The following is a 27,452-nucleotide window of genomic DNA, read 5'->3' as shown; positions in this document are numbered from 1 at the left end:
CGGGTTACAGCTGCTTCAGGTTACAGATGTTTCAGGTTACAGACTCTGCTAACCCAGAAATAGACCTCGGGTTAAGAACTTTGCTTCAGGGTGAGAACAGAAATTGCGTGGTGGTAGCACGGCAGCAGCGGGAGGCCCCATTAGCTAAAGTGGTACCTCAGGTTAAGAACAGTTTCAGGTTAAGAACAGACCTCCAGAACGAAGTAAGTTCTTAACCCGAGGTACCACTGTAATGTATATTGGTTTCCTCAAATCTTGTAAGGTTTTCAAGTTTAGTGTACCTGATCGTGCTAAATGAGGATGTTTTTCAGCCACTAGTCACTGCTAGTATTTCTTTTTATGAATGGATGAGATGAGAGACACATAATGCCTTTCCTATGCTTTATTCACTCTTTCGTTTGTTAGTACATACAACTCATATATGTAGTGAATCATTTCAATTAGGGAAGGGAAATAAAATTGATTCTGTTCTGATTTAAAGGAAAATCTATCAAATTTGCACTTGGTGAAACAATGCGACAACCAAAACACAACCATCCTTCAAATATCTTATCCAGATTTTGAGATGTGGTTCTCCAACCAAGTAGTGTTTAAAAATGCACGTTTTAGAGGGAAGGGTGCATAAAAGAAAGCTACTAGTGAAAAATGCATTATATTAAGGGAAATTGCTTGCAAAAATGTGCATCTTAGTCAGAACTACATACCATGTGTGCCTTCTTGAGGTCCTTGGGCCAAGGCATGCAAAAAATAATAATGCAATAAATAAATAAAACTGACAGTCGATGTATAGCAGAGCTGCTTTGGTGTAGAAATTGCACAGGAACCCTTAGCCACAGGAATGGAGATAACTACAGCTGCAAATGCAGCTGTTTCATTAACCTGATCCCGACTGATTTCAAAAGCGAAAGCTGGAGTGCTCCCACACAAGGCATTTTTCTACAGAACTTGTGGTTTCTACAGGCAGATTTGATGCCTTATCACAGACTTGATCTGAGGCTTGTCTCACATGACATGAAGCTAACCGAATTGCAGTTCTGCTGGGCTGATGCAGCGATAAGAGGGTCATCCTTAGGATCTTAGCAACGACTGCTGTACTCACATAAACAATGCTAGGTGGTTTTTGTTTCAAATTAGAAACTGCTCCCACTAAAAATAGGTGCACTGATTTCTACACCAACGCACAACCGTTTCTCAGGATCTCAAGACCAAGGGCCAAATATGGCCCCCATCACAGTCATTTCTCTGGCCCTCAGGTTCTCCTCAGGACACACTCTTGCCTGGGCTCTGCACCATCCTCAAGTGTTTTTGCCTGGCCAGAAATGTGTGTTTGGATTGTGATGATGTGTCAGGGCAGGTGTCAGGAGCAGGTCAGTGGTAACTCACATGCTGGTGAAGTTAACTCTCTTTACTCAAAGAAACAAACAGCTCAGGAGCCTAGTGAGCACAGCAACCCTTCCCGGTAGATCTTGCCCCAGTTGTGATGACTGAAGGTCCCTGCTTTCCCACTGCTCCTTAAGTCTCCTCCTGCCCTGGCTCCTTCCCAAGCCGTCTGAGGCTCCTTTGTCTTAGTCTGTCTTTGCTCCTCACTCTTCATATCTCTTCTGGTTCTGGGAGACAAGGGAGATGGGGAGCTTGTCACAGCAGAAGGGGGAGACACCTGTGCCACTTGGTCTACGTCATCCTACTCACCTGCTTCAGTTTCAGCTTCTGATCAAAACTTCTCTCTGACACAGACTCTCCCTGCTCACTAAGCCCTGACAGGATGCTGGACTGATTCAGCAGGCTCCCTTTACATGTTTCTGGAATCCTGGGAACTATAGTTAGCTAAGGGTGCTTGGAATTATTAAAAAGCTAAAGGTACCCCTGCCCGTATGGGCCAGTCTTGACAGACTCTAGGGTTGTGCACCCATCTCACTCAAGAGGCCGAGGGCCAGCGCTGTCCGGAGACACTTCCGGGTCACGTGGCCAGCGTGACATCGCTGCTCTGGCAAGCCAGAGCCGCACACGGAAACGCCGTTTATCTTCCCGCTAGTAAGTGGTCCCTATTTATCTACTTGCACTTTGATGTGCTTTCGAACTGCTAGGTTGGCAGGCGCTGGGACCGAACAACGGGAGCGCACCCCACCGCGGGGATTTGAACCGCCGACCTTTAGATCGGCAAGCCCTAGGCGCTGAGGCTTTTACCCACAGCGCCACCCGCATCCCTTTGGAATTGTTAGGAGAGCCTTATTTCTCTCACAGAGCTGCCATTCCCGGAGTTCTCCGGGAAGAAGGATTGATGGCTAAACCACTGTAGCTCTGTGAGGGAAACAGGGGTCTCCTGACTATGCCCAGAACCCTTAACTGCAGTTCTCAGGATTATTTGGTGACTATTTGGTGACTATTTAAAGTGGAATCATAGCACTTTAAACATATGGTGGAGATGGGACCGATGTTATTTTTGCATTAGTCCAGCAAAAACTAACTAGAGCAGGAGTGCTGAAACTTTCCAGTCTTTTGTGGGTGGCCTTGCAGGGGGTTGCATGCTAGGTGGGGCCAAAGCCAAAATGAGCAGGGAAAGGGCCCAAGGTTAGGCAGGGTGCTGGATGGACTCTGATCTTTCTATGGCAGTTTGCATCCTACTATGCAAAAGCCACTGGTTTCTCCAGACACACCCCTTTCCCCTACTCAGGAATGCAAGAGGCAATATCACAGTTGAATGATAACACATTCTGTTATCATTTGAAATAATTTCCAGAGGGCACACCCTGGTACCGCAACCCACTAGTCCACTTACCCAACTCCCATTAGTCCTAGCCAGAACGACAAATAATCAGGAATGAAGGGATACCCAGTCCAACAATATTCAGAGGGCCGCAGGCTCCCTATCCCAGATTTAAATCAAGCATCGCCATAATCCACTTGTCTCTTGTTTATTCTGCTATAACTACGGTGCATTGCAGCTCAGGTTTATATTATTTCATTCATTCTGCAGGTGTGTGTGTCTCCAAAATTCTTTACTTGGCTTATGCTTTGCTCTTCCCCTTTAGGGTAAGGACAGTTAGGAGATGGGAAGTATGCAAGCATCTATTAACTAAGCCTTTTCTGCAAGTGAGCAATTGTGTCAATAATGGAGAGGTATTCAGTAAAGAGAAATCACTTGACATCCCTTAACTGCCAATGCATATTTTGGAACAATGATTCTATTTTCATACAAAATGAGGTCATTTGCCTAGTTTTTGGAGAAGACCTTTGCATGCAAAACAAGGTCGGAAATACAAGCAGGTGACCCCTCTGTCCCTCCTTCCCCAAGGCCTTGGGGCTTTGCTTTTAAGAATTGCATGGAAGACCATCATTCAACAAATGCAGTTTTTTCAATCGGAAGATGAGAGGACCTGCTCCTTGTTTATTTCATCTTATCACACAGCTGCCAAAGATCTTACCTGCCAAGGTAAGAAAAGAAGACAATGGGCAGGGTGGAGGCCATTGAAGATGTACATCAGGATAATTAGGGATGCTTCCAAGTCAAAGATCAAAAGCTGAATGATACGCATTGCAGGTACGGGGGAAGCTCTGGCCCTCAGGGTGTTGTTGGATTCCCAACTCTCATCAACTCGAGCCAGCATGACCAATGGTCAGGGATAATAATAATAATAATAATAATTTATTATTTATACCCCGCCCATCTGGCTGGGCTTCCCCAGCTACTCTGGGTGGCTTCCAAAAAAATATTAAAATAAATACTGTAATACATCAAACATTAAAAGCTTCCCTAAACAGGGCTGCCTTCAGATGTCTTCTAAAAGTCTGGTAGTTGTTGTTCTCTTTGACATCTGGTGGGAGGGCGTTCCACAGGGAGGGCGCCACTACTGAGAAGGCTCTCTGTCTGGTTCCCTGTAACTTGGCTTCTTGCAGTGAGGGAACTGCCAGAAGGCCCTTGGATCTGGACCTCTGTGTCCAGGTAGAACAATGGAGGTGGAGATGCTCCTTCAGGTATACAGGACCGAGGCCATTTAGGGCTTTAAAGGTCAGCACCAACACTTTGAATTGTGCTCGGAAACGTACTGGGAGCCAATGTAGGTCTTTCAAGACTGCTGTTATATGGTCTCGGCAGCCACTCCCAGTCACCAGTCTATTTGCCACATTCTGGATTAGTTGTAGTTTCCGGGTAACCTTCAAAGGTAACCCCACGTAGAGCGCATTGCAGTAGTCCAAGCGGGAGATAACCAGAGCATGCACCACTCTGGCAAGGCAGTCTGCAGGCAGATGAAATACATGGAAACTGTATTTCAACAACAGCCCAGGACCACATGTTGCTCATCCCTGGTGCAGCAGTTCCAGTTTCACGAGAGGCCCAGGTTCAAATTCCTGATCAACCATGAGACTGATCTTCGGCCAGCTCTGCCCACTAAGCCCAGGTTACCTCCCAGGGTTGATGGCCAATGGAATCATGTGTGCTGCCTTCTTTGAAAGGTAGGATACATATCTAATACATTTAATTAGCACTTGTATTTTTATAGGTGAGGGATGTTAAGGCCGAGAAACAACTCTGAGCAACTGGAGCAAGGCAGGCTCTCGCAGAGCTCATTTGGTCTCAACTTGCAGTTATGGTTGCTATTGACAAAAAGCCTTGCTGACCTTCTAGTTAAGCTTAATCTGTTTATGCATGAAGCTCACTGGGTGACCTTGGGACGGTCGCCTCCTTTCAGGTTAGCTTCTTTCAGAAAGGAAAGGAAAATGTTTCAGCAAAAGGGCCATAGATCAGTAGTAGAGAATATGCTTTGAGAGGGCAATGTTCCAGGTTCATTTCCAGGTATGACCCTTCCATGAAACCCTGGAGAGCCAGTGCTAGTATTCATTGCAGAGCAAGACAAGAGAATCTGGGGCCTTCCAGATACCGCTGGACTACAATGTCCATCATCCTAACCATTTGCAACACTGGCTTGGACTGATGGGAGTTGGAGTCCAACATCTGCAGGGCTCAGGTCTGCTCTAGCAGGGATGCCCTTTCAGCCCATCACTGCAAATGGAGGCAGGAGTTAGATTAAGCCAGTTAATTTCAACAGGCACTTGTAGGCAATAGGCTAGGGTTGGGCCGCTAGGGAAATGCTCCTGAAGGAGAATCGTAGAATTGTAGAGAGTTGGCAGGCACCCTGAGGATCATCTAGTCCAACCCCCTCCAATGCAGGAATCTCAACTAAAGATGGCCATCCAACCTCTACTTAAAAACCTCCGAGAAAGGAAAGCCCACAACCTTCTGGGAGAGACCATTCCACTGTTGAACAGCTCTTAGAGAAGAGCTGTTGACGACTCTCTCTTGGCTTTGTGGAGGTGTTTTGCTTGCTTCTGTTGAGGCTTTCACGCTTTCCCTACCCATGGGTCTTGTTAGGTGAAACTTTCCACTCTGAGCTGGCAGCTCATCAAAAGCCAGAAGGTTCTTGCATCATTCACTGAAGTCTCCCTTGTTGTCAAAGGTTGGCAAGGGGAGGGGAGGAAAGAAGGAAGGGAGGAAGGAAGGAAGGAAGGAAGGAAGGGAGGGAGGGAGGGAGGGAAGGAGGGGAGGGAAGGAGGAACAACAGGAGAGGAGGGGAAATGCCTCATTCTACAGTTTGGCTGGCTGAATTTTCTTTCAAAGGGCGTCTGGTGGAAAGATGAGTCAGTCTCTCTCCCTCTCCCTCTCTCCTTCTCTCTGATAAAGTCTGGAATCCAGGAGTGGGGAAGCTCAGGCCCCGGTGGGGCTCCCCAGCGTACACTTGATCCCCAGTTGCACCTTCCTCAAGTATTTTTGCTAGGCAGGAGATGCTAGGGACTCTACCTGCGACCTTCTGCATTCAAGGCAGGTGCCCTAACCACCGAGAAACAGCCCTTCTCAAAGGCTCAAGTGGACTGTCTTATCTCGATGTCACGGTGAGCTTCACCAGCCAGTGTTATGCCAGACAAACAGAACCAGGTTTCAGGGGACCCTGGCAGTATGTCCTCCGGTGAGCTCCCTCCTCTATCCATGGGCCCTGATGGACTTCCCAGGTTGTGATGGCAGCACTTGGAAGGAGGTTTTGGCCATCCCTTTCAATTTCCCACAATGCCCTGGAAGTCAGGATGCATAGATCTAGTTGTCTGCCTATGCTTGAAGCACCAGGCTGGGGGAGGGGAGGGGAGGGGAGGGGAGGGATAAAATAAAATAAAATAAAATAAAATAAAATAAAATAAAATAATAATATAATATAATATAATATAATATAATATAATTAATATAATATAAAGGCCTCAGGCAAGCATGAGCAGTTGGCCCTGCAGGATACTGAGGCCCTGGCAAGGGTGACAGATGTTGACCCCAGCCTTGAGATCAACCCTCTGTTGAAAATCTACAGATTCAGACTGACTCTTCCTCTTTTTCTGGCAATTTGGCAATCATGAGGGAGAATGACTGTGCCTTTGTGGGGCCCCCTTCCTTATTTAAAGTTGGCTTCTTAGACATTTCCTAAAGCACGCAGGGAAAGAGTTGTGCAGAAAAGGACAATGAACATGACCACGGATCTGGAACAACTCCCGCAATGAGGAAAGGTCACAGAGTTTGGGGCTTTTAAGATAGCAGTCTGCGTCTTTATTGGACTTGCAATCGTTTTCACATATGAAATTGTTTTAATAGTTTGCGTATATGGCGTTGTTTCTAACTGCTGATGTTTCTACTGTGAATCCCTTCAGGTTATTCTGCAGAAAGTGATTCATAACCAGGATCAAATGAATCAATCAATCAATCAATCATGTGTGGGGTGGAGAAAGGGCATAGAGGGAAGTTTTTATCTTTTCCTCATAATATTAGAACCAAGGGTCTCTCAATGTAGCTGAAGGGTAGGAGATGAAGGACAGGCCAAAGGAAGGACTGCACAATAGTGCACTGCGGAATATGGAATTCTCTCCAAAGGGATGCAATGATGGAGCTTTAAAAGGAGATTAGGCAGAATTATAGAGGATTAGGCTACTGGAAGTGGCATGTCTCTGAAAGGCAGCTGCAGGCAGAGCCTTGAAGCAGGAAGTCAATGTGGCCCTCTGGGAATCTCTGCCTGGTCCTTCAAACTCTCAATACATCCCTCATTGGCCTTACTTCCCACCCTCTTTGGATATTTGTGGCTGGCTGGAAGGTTCCCTTGAACTCCGTCGATGACTCTGGCTTGCCTGGCTGGGTGACAGAGAGGGGTGCCTGAGTGCCTGTAGAGCACCTGAGCCTCAGGATCTCAAGTAAAACTCATATCTGTTACTCTACCCACTTTTCCTTCTGGCTCTGTGCACCACGGGCACGTGGCCCCTGGCAGGTCTCCCAGAAAGCAATGTGGCCCTTGGGTTTAAAAAGTACGGTACTCTCTTTCCTGGACAATTCAAAGGACTCATTTTGACCCTTCAAGTTCTAAGAGTTTGGATGTGGTTATTGAAAGCACCGCCTCTCTGCCCTCAATATGAACCTGCTGCTATCATGCATTGCTTGTCAGAGGAGGCCCAGATCCATGCTCCACTGCCATGCAGTTTGCCAATCCAGATCTAAACATGTGGCCGTAAAATACCAAAATGTGTTATGTAATGTACAGAGAAATGTCATTGCATGTGAATATGTTCAGAGTGCTGAAAATGTTGCTGACATATTTACAAAACCGTTGTCGTTTGTAAAGAACAAGCAAATGTGTGAAAGCTTGGGTTTGCAGAACAAAGTTGGGTAAATTACTCTGTATGTGCTCAGAAGTTAATTGCACTGTGTGAGAGCTGTGAGGGGGTCTTGGGAAACTGTGTACGTGCAGCTACTCACACAGAGTCAATTAAGGTTTGGCAGGCAGCCAGAAGGTCGTGTGAAGGAGTACCGTAAGTCTGCCTGGTGATAACAGAGGCATGGAGACAGCTCTCTGACTGGTCAAGCTCTCTCAAGGGAGTGATAATTAATGGCCCACTAACAGGAATGTGTTAGTTCAGGGTTCGTGAGTTCAGAGTTCTGTGTGTCAGTGTAGGAGTTGTGAGTTGTGTGAGAGAGAGCTAGCTAAAGATCCGTGTTCTGTTCCTGTAAATAGTCCACTGGATATAATAAACACCTAACTACAAGTTCCTGGTTCCTGCTCTGCAGCCAAGGTACCAATTGCTTCCGTGGATTCTGCGTTTACTCTGCTAGGTCTGGGTAAGGTCCTGCAACTAGTCAGAAAGTCGTGAAACGTCAAATTGGTTTTGCCAATAAGTCACACTTCTCTGAAGTCTCTCAGCCTCACTCACCTCACAGAGTGTTTGTTGTGGGGGAGGAAGGGAAAAGGAGATTGTTAGCCACTTTGAGACTCTTTCGGGTAGGGATAAAGCGGGATATCAAATCCAAACTCTTCTTCAATTTAATGGGCAATGTTGTCAGTGGTTAATTCCTGGCTTCTGTTTTTATAGTTCGTGTTTTATTGTCTTGATGTCAGATGTTATCGCCTGTGGCTTTCTTCCTTTAGGGTGGAAAGGCAGGATATACCTATTTTTAAGAAATAGATAAGACGCAAGGACAAATGTACACTTATTACACAATCAACTGATCATCAAGAAATATGTGATGATGTAGAACAGGCAATGACTTCTCAGAAGGGAGGACTCTGGGGAAATTTTCAAAGAGGAATTTAAGGGATAGTGTGCCCCCCATGTTCTTTTAATTGTCAGACAGTTGCCGTACTTATGTTCTGACCCCCCTTAATGGGGTGGTGTTCTTAAAGCTGTAACAACTGAATTCTGATGTCATTCTAACCCATGTTTCGCAAAGTTTCGCTGGGGTTGGTTGTGAGTTCCCAGCTGGCAAACTGCAATATAAAGCTGTGACCTTGCACATGCATATCTGGAAATAAAGGTGAGATTCGACCCTCTATGGTCTGCTTTGGGACCTGAGGTGTTACAGTGGAAGCCTTTGCATGTCTCATTGTGTTCAGTGGAGCTTACTCCCAGGAGGAACTAACAAGGACTGCAGCCTCAGAGTAGGGAGACCTGCTTAGACACAGCCAGGATATTTTTTTTGGGGGGGGGGGCAGGACACCCACCTGCCATTATCTGCCTAGCAGATTCAGAATAAAATGTCTCAACCACAGTTGATTTAAATTACTTTCTTTTGACCCGAGTGCTCAGAAAAACCTGTCAAAATCTTCCTACAATTTCTACTTTTCGTTAAGTATTTGTATTTATTTACTTGGTGTTTTTTTTTTTTGAGGGGGGGGAGCAGCTTGCCCCCCTGGCTATGCCCATGACCTCCAGTACCTATATCACAGCACAGAAACCCTGCTTCCTCGAGAGTAAGGTAAAGGTAAAGGGACCCCTGACCATTAGGTCCAGTTGTGGCTGACTCTGAGGTTGCAGTGCTCATCTCGCTTTACTGGCCAAGGGAGCCGGCATACAGCTTCCGGGTCATGTGGCCAGCATGACTAAGCCGCTTCTGGCGAACCAGAGCAGCGCACAGAAACACCGTTTACCTTCCTGCCGGAGCGGTACCTATTTATCTACTTGCACTTTGATGTGCTTCTGAACTGCTAGGTTGGCAGGAGCAGGGACCGAGCAATGGGAGCTCACCCCGCCGACCTTCTGATCGGCAAGTCCTAGGCTCTGTGGTTTAACCCACAGACCCCACTGAATTCAGTAGCACTACTTCCAGCTGGTTAGGATCACAGTCTTAGCTCCTGCTTTCCAAAACCTAAAGGGTGGGGAGACAGCTGGGCCTTTTTTCTCTCATTCCAAGAACTGCCTACCTGGCAGGGTTGTTGTGAGAATAAGGGGGGGGGGCTGTGTATGTTCCTTTGAGTTGAGCTGTGATTCTTGCATTCTGGGGGTTGGGTTAGAATATGATGCCCTTTCTAGCTCCATGATTCTATGAGCTCCTTGTTGAAAGGAATGTGCAAGAACTACAAGTAAATCAAAAGGGGTAAAAGGTAATAAGAATGATGATGATGATGATGATGCACAGGACTTGGCTCCACGCGCATGCTCTTGATCTTACTGGCTTCTTTTCTATCTTTGCGAACTTTCTAGCCTCTTTCTTTTCGCTTGTTGATGCAACCTCTCCGCGTGGGATCCGATTGGCTCGGCTCGTCCCGAATCCGGATTACGCGGAAGGTTGCCATCACATTTCAGCCTCTCCGGCTCCTCCCTTCTCCCTCGCGCGCCCTCATCCTCCGGACTCCCCTTCGCTCCTTTCCTCCTCCCACGAGGCGGGGAGGGACCGGAGAGACACACGCACACAGAGATCCTTTCAGATGACTGAAGCAGCAGCGGCTCCGGATCACGCTCTCGTCGCTTCCTTTCTGCAAAGTGGTTTTGTGTTTTGTTTTTTTGTTGTTGTTGGCGCGTGGAGAACCAACGGGGGACGGCGGGGAAAAAGAAGTCCAGACAGAGTTTTTAGGCCCGGGCAACTCGGATGTGAGTTTTCCCTTTTTAAAAAAGGAGAAGAAGCGAAATCAGTCCGGATCAGCGCTCGCTACGGATCTGGATCCTCTATTTGCTGCCTGCCTCTTCTAGGCACCCGGAGTTCGTTTGGCCGGCTCGGATCCGAGTGCGCCCTGCGTTTGCAACTTTTACCTCCTGCGAGGCTGCCTTTTTCTATTTCTTTTTTTTAAATAGAGAAACCATCTCGTCCTCTGCTACCACTTGCTCCCCCGCCCCGAGCCTCCCGGAGCGATTCCCCACCCTATCGGGGGACTAAGATGCGCTTCTGGGGGGCAGCCTTACCTGCGGGGAGCGACGGAGTCCGACCCCGGCAGCTCCAGGTAAGATCGGTTCCTCTCCGCGCAAGATTTAAGCCCGCTTTCCAGCGATGGAGAAACGGCGGCTGCCTCGAACCAGCCCTTTGAAGGCGCGCTGGAAGCGTAAAATTGGAGAGTTGGAAAGGGTCCCGGGTTCATCTAGTCCAACCCCGTGCAATGAAGGAATCTCAACTCGCTCATACATTGGGGATCGTGGCTATATTATTATTATTATTATTATTATTATTATTATTATTATTATTATTATGAATTTATATACCGCCCTAGACCCGGAGGTCTCAGGACGGTTCACAGAAAATAATTTTATTATTTATACCCCGCCCATCTGGCTGGGTTTCACTCTCTGGGCGGCTTAGAGCACATTAAAAATGGTAAAACATTAGACATAATTCCCCCCCCCCCCAGGGTTGCCTTCAGATGTTGCCTTCTAAAAGTCAGAGGGTTGTTTGTTTCCATATACTGAGAGAGAGATTTATATATACATATAAATATGACTTCCCCTCCCTGCAACTTACCAGAGGCATGTTTACTCGGGAGTAAGCCCCGCTGCGCCCACTAAATGAAGTCAGTCTGTGTCAGGATGGTAGCCCCGGGCTGCATCCCTGTCAAAGGATGGGAGTAGAAGCCCCGTGGAGTTTGAGTGGGTCCTACTCGCGAGTAAACACGGAGGTTTGGGAAGGAGGTATACGCGCGTGCGTGTGTTGGGGAGGGCTGCCTGCCCCCCCCCGTCTGAAACGGCCTTTTGTTAACCTGGCCTCCCCAATGTAGACAGAAGTAAGCCAGAACAAACCCCGGAATGATAAGCATCGCGATTGCATCACTTTGCTGGCCTGGGGAGGCGGCCAGGGCGCATTTCCAAAAGCACCCAGGTGTTCAGCTGTGCGGAGGGGAGGGGGGTGTTTGGGTTGGTGTCTGGCGGAGAAGCGTCTCCTCCAAGATAAACAGAGAGCCTTAAAAAAAAAGAAAGAAAAAGAAAGAAGGAAGGAAGGAGGAAGGAAGGAAGGGGGAGAGCAAGCAAGCGTTGTTTAGTCTCTTGGTGCGTTTGGAAGGGTGCCCAAACGCGCTTTGCGGACTCGATCCCAAGAAGGGATCGTAGGTTGGATGCCAGGGACCAGTTCTCGCTCTACCAAGCAGAGTTCTCTTGGAACCATGCAGGAGATTGTGCTGGCTTATCTTTTTTAATCACAGGGCAGTCTAGTCTGTTTAAAAGAAAGAAAACACATTTTTTAAAATTGTTATTTAAAACAAGAGTTGCCTACCACTTAGGTTTCCTTGGAGACTTCTAATACAGAGGCTGGTTGCAAAGCACTCTGCACATGAGTGGAGGAACTCTGTTCCTCTGCTGTTATTTTTCTGTTTGTGTGTGCCCTGTCCTGTTTTCCCTAAGACAGGAGCATTTAGGAAAATTAAGGCTTCAATCTTTAGCTGTGTGGAGGCTTCATTGAATACAGGGGTGGGGGCTTAAGTTCTGGGGGGTGGGGGGTGGGTGGGGGTAGCATGCCTAGAATTGTGGGTCCCAAACCCCCAAGGAGGTTTTTCTCAGATTTGCTGCCTGCTTACAAGAGCTAAGGAAGTAAGTAAAGCGTGGGCTTTCTCTTTCAGCAGGAGGAGGAGGTAACATAATCCCACCCCCCTAGAGGAGGGCTGACAAAAGTGCGCTGTGTTTTTCAATCCTGACACTCCTCCTCCTCTTCTCTCTCTCTCTCTCTCATTTGCTAAAGGGTGGGATTTTTCCCTTGACGAAAACCCCAACAACTTGTTCCCACAAGATCATCTGTTTCTTGTTGGATGCTTATGAAAATATAAGGGCCTTGAGGCTCTTGTTAGGGCCTTCGTGACCATTTATGGATTGCCTAAGTTGTGTGTGTGGTTTATAGGAGTGCTTGCATGTGCACACATGTCCGGGGCTGGAGACTGCTGCTCTGCAGGCACGTGGTCAGCGCCGGTTGAAAAGCCATGCGTTGCGGCAATGGATCTGTGGGCACCGCCTCTGTTCCGAAAGCTCGTGTTTGCGGTAACTATAGTGCTCGTGTACACAAATGCGCTCAGTGGGCAGAGTTTAGGAAATGCCATTGGTGTGAGTGAGTGTGTGATGCTTGGAGCAGAGGCATGGAGGAACGGTTTGGCTCCGTTTTCTCTGCAGATGCCCAGAATGAAGTAAGAAAGTCCGGCGACAAAGAAAGGGGTGTGTGTGTGTGTGTGTGAAAGGATGTCTCTTAGTTGCACCAAACCAGGGGTGAAGAATGTGCTTGCCTCCAGATGTTGCTGGAACCCAACTCCCACAGTGATGTGTGGCAATTTTGTTGTTGTTGTAGGGGGGCAGTTAGGGCCAGAGGCTCCAGCTTGCAAAGGTGATTTGGGGGGCAGGGAGTTGTTTGCAGGGAGCTGTTTGTGTGAGCATCGCAACTCCTTCCCTGAGCCCGGCAGACGCTTCCCAGGCTTGGGAAGGAGTTGCCAGGGGAACATTTAGGGGACTAGCCTAGTCCCCCTTGTAACGTGTCTTGTTGCATCAATAAAGATCAGGCCTTCTGGCTGCTGGTTTGCTTCAATTTCATGGCTGTAGTCTTGTTTGACCTTCCAACCTAAGCCTGCGGAACTCACTGCTGCACCCTAGGCCACTGACCACATGCTGCTGAACTCCCATCAGCATGACTGATGGTTGGGGAGCTATAGCACAACCGCCAGCTGAAAGGCCGCAGGTTCTTCGATTCCACCACTGGTTTCGGTTGGGTGTTTAATGCCTCTGAAGGAGTATATTGGGGGGGGGGGCTATGCATGTGTACTTGGAAGTAGCCCCCCCGGCAAGTTCAGTTGGGTTTATTAGTCTCCGTCCAGTGTCTATGGATTTCCATCTTTTGCATGCCAGAACATGTGCTGTGCTGCTAAGCTACGGCTTTTGTCCAGCGCACTTTGCCCATTTATCCCAACCTATGCGTCCTTATACTTGCGCTTCCTTTCCCCGTGTCACATTTTGGATTGTAAGCTCTCTGAGACAGGGACCCCCTCCCCCTTGTACTCTAGGAAACACCATTCACACTAATGGCACCATCTCTTCTTCTTTGGTGATCCCTCAGGGCCAAGTAAGATTGTCTTACATGAACACGGTTTTAACAGTGAGTCTGTAAGTGACTGTGGAGGCCAGTTCTGGATCCACAGGGCCTTCCACAATGGGGACATTGGTTTCCGGGAGGGAGCTGATCACGGTGAGGGTTTGCCAAGCATGCCTTCCTCTTAGCGTGTTTCTCCCTTTTGTCCTGAGTTCAAGCGTCTTCAAAGCCCATGATGCCTTTGGTAAAGGCTGTTCTCCAACTGGAGCGCTCGTAGGCCAGTGTTTCCCAGTTGTCGGTGTATATACTAAATTTTTTTAGATTTCCCTTGAGAGAGTCTTTAAACCTCTTTTGTTGACCACCAGCACTACGCTTTCCATTTCTTAAAGTTCTGAATAGAGTAGTTTCTAATTGCACTAGATAGATAACAATAACAATATTTAATCAGAACTTTCTCTCTGTGTTCCATGGGGGCTGTCCCAGGTAAGTCATAGCTGTCATCCTAGGCACACTTAGAAAGTTAGCCCTGTTGAACACAGGCAAGCTTACTCATTAGCAGAGCTTTTTTCTGGCAGTACTCAAGGGTACCCCCCATGTTAAAAGTGTGGCACTTACTGTGACAACTTGATAGTGAGTGCTGGTACCTTTTTCCCTTTAAAAAAGTGCCGCCATTAGAAAATATGCACAGGATTGTGCTGTTAGAGTGATACACACACAGCTGTATTCAACTAATTGAAATTAACAAACCTTAATTAGATTTGTTGGCTGATTTCAAAGGGCCTAATGGATAGGACTGACATTGGATGCAGCTACCCCCTCCCAGATCGAAGGTTGATTTCATTGCCCCCACCTGTTGCCTCCTGCAACCTGTGTTTTCAACTGAGATGTCCATGACTTAGCGATTGTATTGTGACCTGCACAGTGATCTGAGGATGTAGGGAAGGATAAAAATAGCTCAAATAAATTGTCACTAATAATAACCAGAAGCACTGCCTGGTTACAGATAAAGAAGGCAGGTAACTATGTTGGCCCATCAGGAAAAATCCGACCAGTGTTATTTGTAATGTTTCTGTTTGGCTATGAGTGAATATCGAACGTGGCAGAATGTTATGCCGGTGGTATTTGGTGTATTTGAGTTATTCCCCTATCCTCAGTGGTAGTTAACATCCTTCTGGACTCCCTAGTAATTATGACTATGGTTATGCCTAGCTGTGTGTATTCTGTCAATGCTGGTGGAGTATTGTGAGCTACAGTCAGAAGAGAGTAGCACGTTTCTAGCAGCCTGGAAATGCTTGTGAGCATTGGAACCATATAGACTTTGTCACTTTGATGTTAAGAGGAACCTCAAGTAAAATGGATGATGTGCTGTGTGCACCTTAATCTAGTTTGGGATTGAACAACACAGTTGTTCAGAGACAAAAGGAAACTCTCAAGCAAGGCAACATTAATGGAGTTGCCAGCCGGTAGAGTTCACCTGACAAAGGAGGTCTTTTTAAATTAAAAAAAAGTGCTTTATAAGTTGGACGCCTGTATTTATATAATATGCAACAGAATGGCCATGAAACTGGAGGAAGGCATTTTCGATTTATGTTGTACTCAGCTCTTGTAAGACTGAAAATCAGTATCACGAGGCGACGGGTGGCTTTCTAGAAAGCCTTACCAAATGTGTGTTTCTCTGAGACTGAAACTTTTTGGCTTGCTTAGTCAGGGTTTATAAAATGTGGGTAGGTCTCACTATTCAGGCCTGTGATGGGAAGCTGGACTTTGTGGATAGGCAATGTATTACAGTGGTACCTCGGGTTACAGACGCTTCAGGTTACAGACTCCGCTAACCCAGAAATAGTACCTCAGGTTAAGAACTTTGCTTCAGGATGAGAACAGAAATCGTGCTCCGGCAGCAGCGGGAGGCCCCATTAGCTAAAGTGGTGCTTCAGGTTAAGAATAGTTTCAGGTTAAGCACAGACCTCCAGAACGAATTAAGTTCTTAACCTGAGGTACCACTGTACTGAAATCTTGTGAAGGATAAGCTGTCGACACTGTACCTGCTATATTTTTAACATGTGCATGGGACAAAACTTAAAATTTTGGCACAGCAAATCCCTCTGATTGATACAGGTGCACATGCCACGGAAAAGGGTTTGGCCATAGGTTTTCACACAGCATGGACACATGGACCCCATTTAAAGCAGTATTCTATCACTTTGCACTGCCATTGCTTCCCCCAGGGAATCTGGGATTTGTGGTTCAAGGGTGCTGAGAGTTGTTAAGAGACCCCTGGTCCCTTTAAAGGTAAAGGTACCCCTGCCCGTACGGGCCAGTCTTGACAGACTCTAGGGTTGTGCACCCATCTCACTCAAGAGGCCGGGGGCCAGCGCTGTCCGCAGACACTTCCGGGTCACGTGGCCAGCGTGACAAGCTGCATCTGGTGAGCCAGCGCAGCACACAGAAACGCCGTTTACCTTCCCACCAGTAAGCGGTCCCTATTTATCTACTTGCACCCGGGGATGCTTTCGAACTGCTAGGTTGGCAGGCGCTGGGACCGAGCAGCGGGAGCGCACCCCGCTGTGGGGATTTGAACTGCCGACCTTTCGATCGGCAAGCCCTAGGCGCTGAGGCTTTTACCCACAGCGCCACCTGCATCTGGTCCCTTTACAGAGCTACAATTCCTGGAGTGGTTTTACCAATCAGCCTTTCTTCCTGGGGAACTTTGGACCCCCCCCCCTCTACATGCAGGAAACTCTGCTCTCCTTTCAACACCTCTGATATAACCTGTTAGACCAGCCTCCTCCAAACTGGCTCTTGCTGGATTACATCACCCATCATTCCTGACCCTTGGCTGGTGCTGATGGGATTTGTAGTCCAAGGAAAATATCTTGGCTGCACTAGGCTGGCAAAGGCCGTCTTCGACAGAAGATTCTGGCCCAAGCAAACAGCAGCTAGGAGGCAAACTTCTGAACCTTTCTCGTGCTCAGGATGGAGTCACTTGTCCAATAAAAGGCTTACCACACAGGTTATAGGAAGCTATCTTCTGCCAGATCAGATCATTGGTCCATCTAGATCAGGGGTCAGCAAACTTTTTCAGCAGGGGGCCAGTCCACTGTCCCTCAGACCTTGTGGGGGGCCAGACATTTTTATATTTATTTTCCTATGCCCCACAAATAACCCAGAGATGCGTTTTAAATAAAAGGACACATTCTACTCGTGTAAAAACACGCTGATTCCTGGACCATCCGCGGGCCAGATTGAGAAGGTGATTGGGCTGGATCCGGCCCCTGGGCCTTAGTTTGCCTACCCATAATCTAGATCAAAACTGGCAGCGGCTACTGACTCCAGGGTTTCAGACAGGAGCCTTTTCTGATTCTGCTTGGAGATGCTAGGAATAAATTGTGAGACCTTTTGCATATGCAAAGCCATATGCTCTACCTCCATGTAAATCTAGGCATGTTTGCGGAATTTGATCTTTGCAAATTCCTATAGGAGGTGACCAGATCCACACCTCTTGGAATAATGTGCAGGTAGAATCCTAAAGTTGGAAGAGACCCCAAGGATCATCTACTCCAACCCCCTACAATCCAGGCATCTTGACTAAAGCATCCACGACAGATGGCCATCTAACTGCTGCTTGAAAACCTCCCATGAAATCCTTTCTCACTGCTTTATCTATGATTGAATGCATGGTTTACATCAATCATCAATCTCATTGAGATGACTTTTTGTACACACGGACTGTGTCTGTTAAACTGTTCATTTAAATTAGGATTGATAGATTATTCATGCTAACCTCATTGTAGAACAGCCGTTCCTAAACATCATTTACAAACTTCCAGTTTTGGCTCTTGGAAATGCAAACAGAGTTGTTCTGATTTCCCAAACACAGCAATGCTAAATTGCACCCCTTTAAAAAAACTACCAGTTGTGTCATATTACTGTTGTGACAGTCAAACTTTAAAACTGAACACCACCAGAACCAATGATTTTTTTTCTGGGGGGAGATGATTTTGGTAGTGCAAAGTTTCAGCCATATGGTATTAAAATCTCAGTGATGACAGTAACGGATCCAGACTTTTGCCTTGCATGTGGGTAGAGCAACTAAGCCATGTTTGAGATCCACGTACAATATTTTCAGTATGTTTGTTGCAGAACTGCCAATGCTAGGAGGAACAGAAGCAGAATAGAACTGTGCCTTAAATAATCCATTCTAGAGGAAAACCCCATGAAAAGAGTGCCTTTTCTTTCACTGCTTGATTAGAAAAACGGGCTCAGCTGCCATTACACGTGTGCAACCACTTTGTATAAAGGTAAAGGTACCCCTGCCCGTACGGGCCAGTCTTGACAGACTCTAGGGTTGTGCGCCCATCTCACCCAAAGAGGCCGGGGGCCAGCGCTGTCCGGAGACACTTCCGGGTCACGTGGCCAGCGTGACAAAGCTGCATCTGGCGAGCCAGAGCCGCACACGGAAACGCCGTTTACCTTCCCGCTAGTAAGCGGTCCCTATTTATCTACTTGCACCCGGGAGTGCTTTCGAACTGCTAGGTTGGCAGGCGCTGGGACCGAACAACGGGAGCGCACCCCGCCGCGGGGATTCGAACCGCCGACCTTTCGATCGGCAAGCCCTAGGCACTGAGGCTTTTACCCACAGCGCCACCCGCGTCCACTTTGTATACTAGGAATGAAAAACCACTTTGTATACTAGGAATGAAAAAGGCTTGAAATTTTTCCAAAGTACTACAGAGTGGCTTTGGAGTACATTTCTTAGAGGCTGGTTTTTGCCCACACTTAAATACTCCTCTCTAATCCAGGCAAGCAGAAAGCGCGATCACAGTACAAGGACACATTCCATCCAGACAAAGAAACTTGAGGAGGGTGCAAAGTGGGGCTGGCAAGGGATTTGGCTTGCGGAAGAGGAGTGTGCGGTTTGGGAGACCTCCAAGGGCCAGATGGAGAGGTATGGAAAGCCGCATTTGTCCCTGGGTCCTGAGGTTCCTATCTCTGGTTCACTCACGTGGCGGTGTTTAAGAGGCAGCTGTTGTGCACCCCAGATGCTGGCTTTCTGCCTCCCTGCCTTGTTGGCTGTCTGTCTAACTGTACCACATACAGTGGTATCTCGGGTTAAGTACTTAATTCGTTCCGGACGTCCATTCTTAACCTGAAACTGTTCTTAACCTAAAACACCACTTTAGCTAATAGGGCCTCCTGCTGCCGCCGCACCGCTGGAGCACGATTTCTGTTCTCATCCTGAAGCAAAGTTCTTAACCCGAGGTAATATTTCTGGGTTAGCGGAGTCTGTAACCTGAAGCGTATGTAACCTGAAGCATATGAAACCTGAGGTACCACTGCACTGCTGTGGAATCTGGACATAGGGTTGCCATATTTCGAAAAATAAAAACCAGGACATCCCAAAATTGTTGCGCTTTCCCAAAGTTGTTGAGGTTTTCTGTTTGATTGACTTGCCTGAGATTCAGGACAAAGCTTTTCAGAAATTTTCCCCCAGATGTCAGTTACGCCATTGAAGTACTGGTGATGTCTGGATGTATGGCAGCTGTAATTTCGAGCAGCCACAGGCTTTGCGTTTGGCATTGACAGAATGGCATCATAGTTACATTATGTACCCACTTTGCGGCTTCCTGAAATTCTGGTTTAGTGCCGAGAAAAAATCTCTCTCTCTCTCTCTCTCTCTCTCTCTCTCTCTCTCTCTCACACACACACACACACACACACACACACACACACACTTTCCTGGACACAATATATGCCTGCGATTTTCCAGGAAAATTCTACAGAATGAGGGACATGAACTTCCCAGGAAACATGCTTAAGAGTGCCAGGTAGTTCATCAAGTGTCGCTGGGCTGCCTGGCCGTCTGAAAAAAGATTGAAACTTTGTTGTAATGTTTAACATTAGCCTATTTTGGATACCTGCCTCTGAGATGGCTGGCTGGGGTTGAGGCACTGGTTGTGGCCTTTTATTTTACAAAATGGCTTTCTCCCTCGATGGCTTCCTCATCCTTCCTGTGTATTCCCGACTCTTCCTGCGGCCTGCCTCGTAATCTTTTGAAAGTGCCACCAAGCCACGGTGTGGCTTTCAAACATCAGAGAAACATAGCCTGCTCCTGAGCGTGCTTCTTCTGAGTAGGTCCAGGTCTTGAATGCCATCAGTGGAAAACTCAACAGAGATTCAGCAGGGCGCCTTCTGTTTTAACTTTTCCTTGTTTGCTGAAAACTTCTCTATGCTGCCAAACCTGCGTAGACAATTGGAAAAGCATCTTCTGTAATAGCCAGCTGCTGATCTCTGATGCTCTTACGTGGTTTTTATGGCATGTATGTACCGTCGTTGCAACCGTGTATAGTTTTTAATGAGATTGTCATATAGAAGTATTTTCATAAATAAAATAAACAGACTTGGGACACAATCTGCCCAGAAACTTGTGTCCTGCTGCTCTTGTGAAGTGTTCTCACACCCTCAATAACTTCCTTTGTGAACCTACTTGGGACCTACTAAGGCTGATAAGCTAGCAGGTATAAGAAACAGGGGATTTTCATAGAAATCACAGAATTGTAGACCACAAGGGTCATCTAGTCCAACCCCCTGCATTGCAGCAGTCTAAAAGACTTGGCCCCACACATTGAATTCTCTTTCCCTTAGAACGTTTTCACCCCTCTTTTTTCTTAAAGAAAAAACCCCCACTAAGCCGTTTATTGATTTTTAAACCGCTTACCCCCATATACCTAAAAGAGCACCTTCTGCATTTTCAACCATGTTAGATTCTACGATTGGAGTGTGTAGGCCTTGGTGGTGGCGCTGCCACTGGGGGCTTCCTGGTTGGCGTTGATCCCCCAGACAGGGCCTTCTCAGTGGTGGCTCCCTGTTGGTTGAATGCCCCCTCTGGTGAGGTATGCCTGTATCATTATTCGCTTTAAGAAGACATTTCAAAGCATTCTTATTTACTGAGGCATTTGATGGCTGAAGAGCATCAAGTTTTTAGTTTTTTAAAAATGATGATGATGATGATAATGATTATGATTATTGCATGCATTCGCCACCCTGGGCTCATTTGGGAGGAAAGGTTGGCTATAAATTGCATGCATGCATGCATAAATTGTTATATGCTGCTGCTCCTGAGAGATGTATTGGTGGCCCCAACCTGAATGGATTGGCTCTAAAGGACAATTAGATAAATTAATAGGGGAGAAGGGAATCAACGACCACTAGCCGTAATATGGCCACACCAGTAGGGAGAGTGCTCTTGCACTCAGGACATGACCTGGCAATATATCATGAAGCATGATGCGTGTTTGTGTGCTAAGCAGAAATCACAATGTGGGAAGAACCGTGATACCAGCCAATGGCTCTATAGAGTTCCATCCTTATTGCAGACATTGTGATTCATCAGTATATCACAGTGTTTTAACTGGTTATATACCAAGTTGAAAACCACAAATCACCCAGCCCTGCTGTTTGCTTCTACATAGTTCCATCCTTATTTTAGATATCGTGCTATAGCTAGTGATATATCACGATGTTGAAAACCAGATATGGCCTGCCCTATCCTTCTTACCATATTATTTATTTTGCGTGTTCAGACCCAGAGACCTCCCCCCTAAATAAATTCACACTTGACTCAAAATTTAGGATGTGTGTCAGAAAGTGTGGGACCTGGAAAGGTAATGAGGCATCTGATCAAGGCCTGTATTTTAAAATGAGCTTAAAGATATATTTGCAAATGTTTGTATGTTTCATGCCAGGCAGAAACCAGCTGGCTAAGTACTCTGGCAGTTGTTTATCTTCCTGCTCTCCTGAACAAGCCCCCCCCCCCCCGATTTATAGCAGTAGCAGGAGACAAGTTTCTCAAAGTTGTAAAAGAGAATTACAGGCTGGGAGCAAATGTTACACTGACCCTACATATTACAGAATACAATCAAGCTGCAAAAACACTAATTAAGAGTTGGTAAATAGTAAGATTTATTGTTTAACAGAACATAATACCATGTGCCTCCCATCAGACTCTAGCCATATTTTCCTAAGGTTTAAGGTATACTGAAAGAGTTAAAGGGCAATAAATTTTGGGAAGAGCTAATGGGAAAAGCAGCTGGCTGGGAAAGGGGGGGTGTAAACTGAAGAGGCTTCTTTTGAAGCTGTTTTTACTGAGTTCCTTTTTTTCTTTGCAAAGGCCTTTTCTTCTAAAAAGCTATCTATGTTATGTATGAGATTCATTGGCTTAATGTAATTATGCAAAGGATTTAGAAAGTAAGAAATGTTAGATTCTTATGTTAGATTCTTATTTCATTGATGGTGTGTGAGAATGTGAACCCAAGATCTCTCTTTAGATAGAATTTAATACCATTTGTTTTAGCCATTTGTTTTGGAATGCAGGGGCAACAGGGGCAAAAGGTGATCTGGTAACTAAGGTGCCTTGTCGAGGCAAATGTAAGATATATGGCTACTTGTCTGCCATTTATGGATAGAAGGAAATATAGCTCTTTGTCTCCCATAAAAGGTAATAGGAAATGGGTGTATCTTTTATGATTGGTTCTAGCAGACAGCCAATAGGAATTTCAACCAGGCTGATTGGACAGAGGCAGCCAAAGGAGGAGTAAGGGGGCTGGGCTGAGGAAATATAAGTGCTGGCCATCAGGGCTGGAGGGGGCAGAGCTTTGGTAACCATATACCACTGTGTCTATCATTTATTTGTCTGACAAATAAATTATTATTTTAATTTCTCTATTGCTGCATTGAATATTTCATTCCAGCTAAGCGTTAACCACAAGCAGGGTGCTACAGTTTCTATGGCTGTAGAAACTCCTTTTTGACAAAACCCCTAAAAGCAGGGCCATGTGGGGAGGGACAACCCAGAAAGGACTGAGCATGCTGAGTGGCTGTGGACTACCGTAAGAGACTGTTGGAACAAAAAGCCTATTTTGAGGGAGGGGGAATGGAACGGCAAAAGGAGGGCATGGCTGACTGGTTGAAACCTGAAGCAGGAGCATTCTACTTTGCAGCTTTGTGTTGCAGATCCTACCTGTACCTAATTTGTTAGGAAACTTCTTCTTCTTCTTCTTTCCAGTTTTGGGTCAGTCACTCTCAGCTGAAACTACCTCACAGCATTGTTGTGAAGGATAAAATGGGGAAGGAATTCCATGCTAGCCTGAGCTCCATGCAGGAAAGGTGTGTTATACATGAACTAAATATAAATGAATGAATAAAAAGGTAAAGGACCCCTGACAGTTAAGTCCAGTCGCGAACGACTCTGGGGTTGCGGCGCTCATTTTGCTTTACTGGCCGAGGGAGCCGACGTTCATCTGCAGACAGTTTTTCCGGGTCGTGTGGCCAGCATGACTAACCCGCTTCTGGCTAAACCAGAGCAGCACACGGAAACGTCGTTTACCTTCCCGCCGGAGGGGTACCTATTTATCTACTTGCACTTTGACGTGCTTTTGAACTGCTAGGTTGCCAGGAGCTGGGACTGAGCTACGGGAGCTCACCCTGTCGTGGGGATTCAAACTGCCGAGCTTCCGATCGGCAAGCCGTAGGCTCAGTGGTTTAGACCATAACCCCCTGTGAATTGTAGTTCTTTGAGCCCTATGCATCGCCCTTTGCAAGCTCAAATAATCAGCTGATGGTGAGGGCCTTGCCTACTTTAGCTTGTAATGAGGAATGACACCCCCCCATCTAAATTTGTTGCTGATGTGGAGGAAGTCTGGCCTCATCTGTGCCAAGGCCTCATGACCGTAGGCTCCTGAGGGCTGAAGTGATGCTAGACAGTCATTTTGTTGACTGTCCTCAGCAAGTGACAGTTCCATCGTGAAAGGACTTCCTAGTTCACAGTTGCTGGCTCGGGTGATTTTGTATGTGTGGGTTGTTTTTTTTTAAGGTTTTCTTGCTTCAGGAGCTGAGGGGTAGCTGAGGATGGGAAGCAGGAAGGCGGTGAAAACATCTCCTCCCCATCCCTGGCCTTTGTGACTCTCGATGCCCCCAGATAACCCCCGGCTGCAATTGGCAAATATTGAGCCTTTTGCGATTTGGCCTGTGGCTCATGCAGCCTCTTGTTTGGTTCTGAAGAGCAGCTGCTTTCTCCCTCCCCTTTGGTGCTTCTGGGAAAATCCCATCTAAAAACAGGAACAAGTCTTTATTTACCTAAGCAGCGAGGTTTCGAGATCGCTCACAGAGAACTTTGCACGTGTTGAAATACGGGCAAGAGTTTTGCCTTCTTTTTCAGCATCCCTCCACACCCTCCCCTCACCTTTCCTCCTTGCTCAGCAAAGTTATGACGGCGTCTATCCTGGCCTTCGTTTTTAGTAAGAAACAAGAGGGGAACGGAGGTGGGTGGGGGACCCTTTCTGAGTCAGAGAGCCACATTCTCTTCTGAGCAGCCTTCTGAAGCCACATTCTGGTGGCTGGGTGGTGGTGCAGAGACAACGTGCGGAGCAACAATTGAAAATTTCACTTTTGTGAAAGTAGGCAGTAGGCAGTTCCTACGCACACTCTTGCTGCCCTGTCCTCCAGCAAAACAACAGGCATTCTAGGAGCACTTGAGCTGGGCAAAAATGCTCAAGATTCAAAGCATGGAGGGTTTTGCCTGGGGAGAATTCCAGGGGCCAGGAATTTCATCCCTGGAAAACCTCCACTCCTTGCAGCTCCCCCACGCCCCTCCAGCTTCTTTGCGGATATATCGATATACAGTGGTACCTTGGAACTCAAAAGGCTTGGCTCCCGAACAAATCAGATCCCGAACGCCGCAAACCTGCAAGTGGGTGTTCCGGTTTGCGAACATTTTTCAGAAGCCAAGCGTCCGATATGGCTTCCACGGCTTACGATTGAGTGCAGGAAGCTCCTGCAGCCAATCGGAAGCTGTGCCTTGGTTTTCAAACTGTTTTGGGAGTCAGTTTGACAACCAAGGTACCACTGTATTGTCCCAAACTGGTTTGGAGTCAATATTGTGGTGTCGGTTTCATAATTTTTGACCTGACAATACATCACGAAACATGGTGTGTGTGTGTGTGTGTGCGCGCCCGCACACTATGCAGAAATCACATTTCCCGTTGTTGAATTGCCATTTCAGGGGAAAAGGCTGCTGATTTTTGACCATAATGTACGTATTTGCTCAGGAGCCTGGCACTGTGTGTGTGTGTGTTGTGTTACGTTGATAATGCTATTCTGAGTAAAGTTGCATTGCCCTGCCCTGGGGGGGGGGGGGAATTACAATGTAGGAAAATCCGTGAAGCTGGCCAATGCTTCTCTAAATTTCTGCAGCCCCTGTTAACTCTGTCGGCTCCGCTCTCCCCTGCCATCTGCAGGGAGCAGTGAATCCCAAGAGCAGGTGCCCACAAAAATCACGATGCGGTCATAATATACCGCTTTATTGAGATGTTGAGCTGGTGATATATCACAATGTCGAAAACCAGATATCGCCAACCCTAGTCTCCAGAGTCCTGGGCAGAGGTCTTCCCCCATCTCATGCTACCTCATTCTTCTACGTGGAGATGCCAGAGACTGAACTGGGGATCAATTGCCTGTAAAGCACATAGTCTATCTCTGAACTATGGTAAACCAGCCCTTCTAGGCTCTCCAGGAACCACTGGATATGACAAAACATCAGAGGAGCCACTGATGGATGGCAACCTATGAGAAAGTCCTGCTCTGTGTAAGCCACTTGGAAATTGGGATGAAGTCAAGTGACAGCCTCCACGGGGCCTTGGAAGCTCTGTCAGTGATAATAAAAATGGCATTACTGTATATCTTATAAGAGACCGAGAGGAGCATAAGGAGGCACCACAGCAAAGGCTAGAACCATAACATACTTAGTAAAAGGTAAAGGTACCCCTGCCCGTACGGGCCAGTCTTGACAGACTCTAGGGTTGTGCGCCCATCTCACTTAAGAGGCCGAGGGCCAGCGCTGTCCAAAGACACTTCCGGGTCACGTGGCCAGCGTGACAAAGCTGCATCTGGCGAGCCAGCGCAGCACACGGAAATGCTGTTTACCTTCCCGCCAGTAAGCGGTCCCTATTTATCTACTTGCACCCGAGGGTGCTTTCGAACTGCTAGGTTGGCAGGTGCTGGGACCGAACAACGGGAGCGCACCCCGCCGCGGGGATTCGAACCGCCGACCTTTCGATCGGCAAGCCCTAGGTGCTGAGGCTTTTTACCCACAGCTTCTTGTTTCAAAGAAGATGATGAGATCAATTTTGCCAGTGTGAGCAATGTCAGAATGACGCAGATGGGATGCCAGCTAACCCTTCCCCTAGAGCAGGGATGGGGAAGCTGTTTTTGGACTTGTATCTCCCATCATCCCTGACCATTGGCCATGCTGGCTGGGGCTGATGGGAGCTGGGAGTCCAATTTATATCTAGAAAGCCACCACTTCCCCGTTCCTGTCCAAGAAAGATTCTAGGCATGTATGAAAGTTGGGAAAGTGCTTGTGTTCCCTCCCTCCTTCAAGCATCAAATGATGCATGCAGTGAAAAGATTTAGTCCCATCACTAATAAATATAGAAGATGTTGAGATGTTCAGTGTAAGCCAGTGTGGTGTAGTGGTTAAGAGCGGTAGTCTCGTAATCTGGGGAACCGGGTTCGCGTCTCCGCTCTTCCACATGCTGCTGCTGGGTGACCTTGGGCCAGTCACACTTCTCTGAAGTCTCTCAGCCCCACTCACCTCACAGAGTGTTTGTTGTGGGGGAGGAAGGGAAAGGAGAATGTTAGCCGCTTTGAGACTCCTTAAAGGGAATGAAAGGCAGGATATCAAATCCAAACTCCCCCCCCCTCCTCCTCCTCCTCCTCTTCTTCTTCTTCTTCTTCTTCTTCTTCTTCTTCTTCTGTGATGCTCCTCCTCCATCAATTACATTTTAACATCATCTCACTTTCCTCTTCTCTTCCCCCACTTCCTGGTGTTTTTGTTTTTCTCTTTGCTTTTCCCCTTCCTTTCCTTCTGTAGTCCTAGCTGTGTTGGGGACAAAAGGATCCTTTTTAAAAAATAATAATAATTTTTGTTATTTTTCATTAATAACAACCCAATGGAGGCCACATAAATACAATACCAAATCATGCCAAATCACGATACAATAAAAAAGCCAATTAATCAGTTCTGAATTCAATGTTTTTGGATGACCTCCCGTGTTCTGGTTATCTGGAGCTGATGTTAATCCTCAGTCCTGCTCCAATTCTCTTAATTAGTCCAAATTCCCCAATTCCAGTCTTAATCCTTTGTTTTAGCAGCCACTGGTGTGATGACTTTTGTTCGTATTTAATAAATCCATATCCGTTAACTTGCAGAGGGAATTGATATCCTGTAGTTTCTGTGTGAAATATTTGTTTACCTTCTTCTTTTCCTTCATGTTGTAATTAATCAGTTTTCTTCAACATTGCCCCTCCTTCGAAAACTTATTTCTAAGTACGCCACAACTCCCTTTCGCCTCTCCAAAACCGAAAGCACTCCAGCGTCCGGCCACAACTCCTGGCTTACTTTCCAGCCCTTATCTCCTTTCCTCCTTTCCAACCTTCTAACGAGCTGGTGTCTTGCCAAAGCCATAAGAAATCAAAATTAGAGTTCTCTGGGACAAAAAGATCCTTGAGCCTGCTCCACTGGGTGGGCAGCTATGAACTTAAGATAAAATAACTGGACCATTCAGAATGGGGAAGAAATGCTTGGTGCTTTAAACTGGATGGGCTGTGGGGAATTGTAGCAGGCAGG

The 27,452-nt window shown here is 46.9% G+C and overlaps 1 protein-coding gene across 2 annotated transcripts in view; it reads left to right on the top strand.

Moving 5' to 3' along the window:
* The first annotated feature begins 10,048 nt into the window (after nt 1-10,048).
* LOC310664189 (uncharacterized protein C15orf39 homolog) overlaps nt 10,049-27,452 on the top strand; it is a 47,560-nt gene continuing 30,156 nt past the window's right edge. The window contains exon 1 of one of the 2 annotated variants that reach the window (XM_083412952.1): nt 10,049-10,727. The gene's annotated coding sequence lies outside the window, so the exon portion shown is untranslated. The remainder of the gene's footprint in view (nt 10,728-27,452) is intronic. The other variant, XM_083412951.1, reaches the window with a different exon arrangement.

The sequence above is a fragment of the Podarcis tiliguerta genome (genome assembly GCF_965153285.1).
Source record: "Podarcis tiliguerta genome assembly, chromosome: 14".
Taxonomy (NCBI): domain Eukaryota; kingdom Metazoa; phylum Chordata; class Lepidosauria; order Squamata; family Lacertidae; genus Podarcis; species Podarcis tiliguerta.
This window is presented reverse-complemented; position numbering and strand designations above follow the sequence as displayed.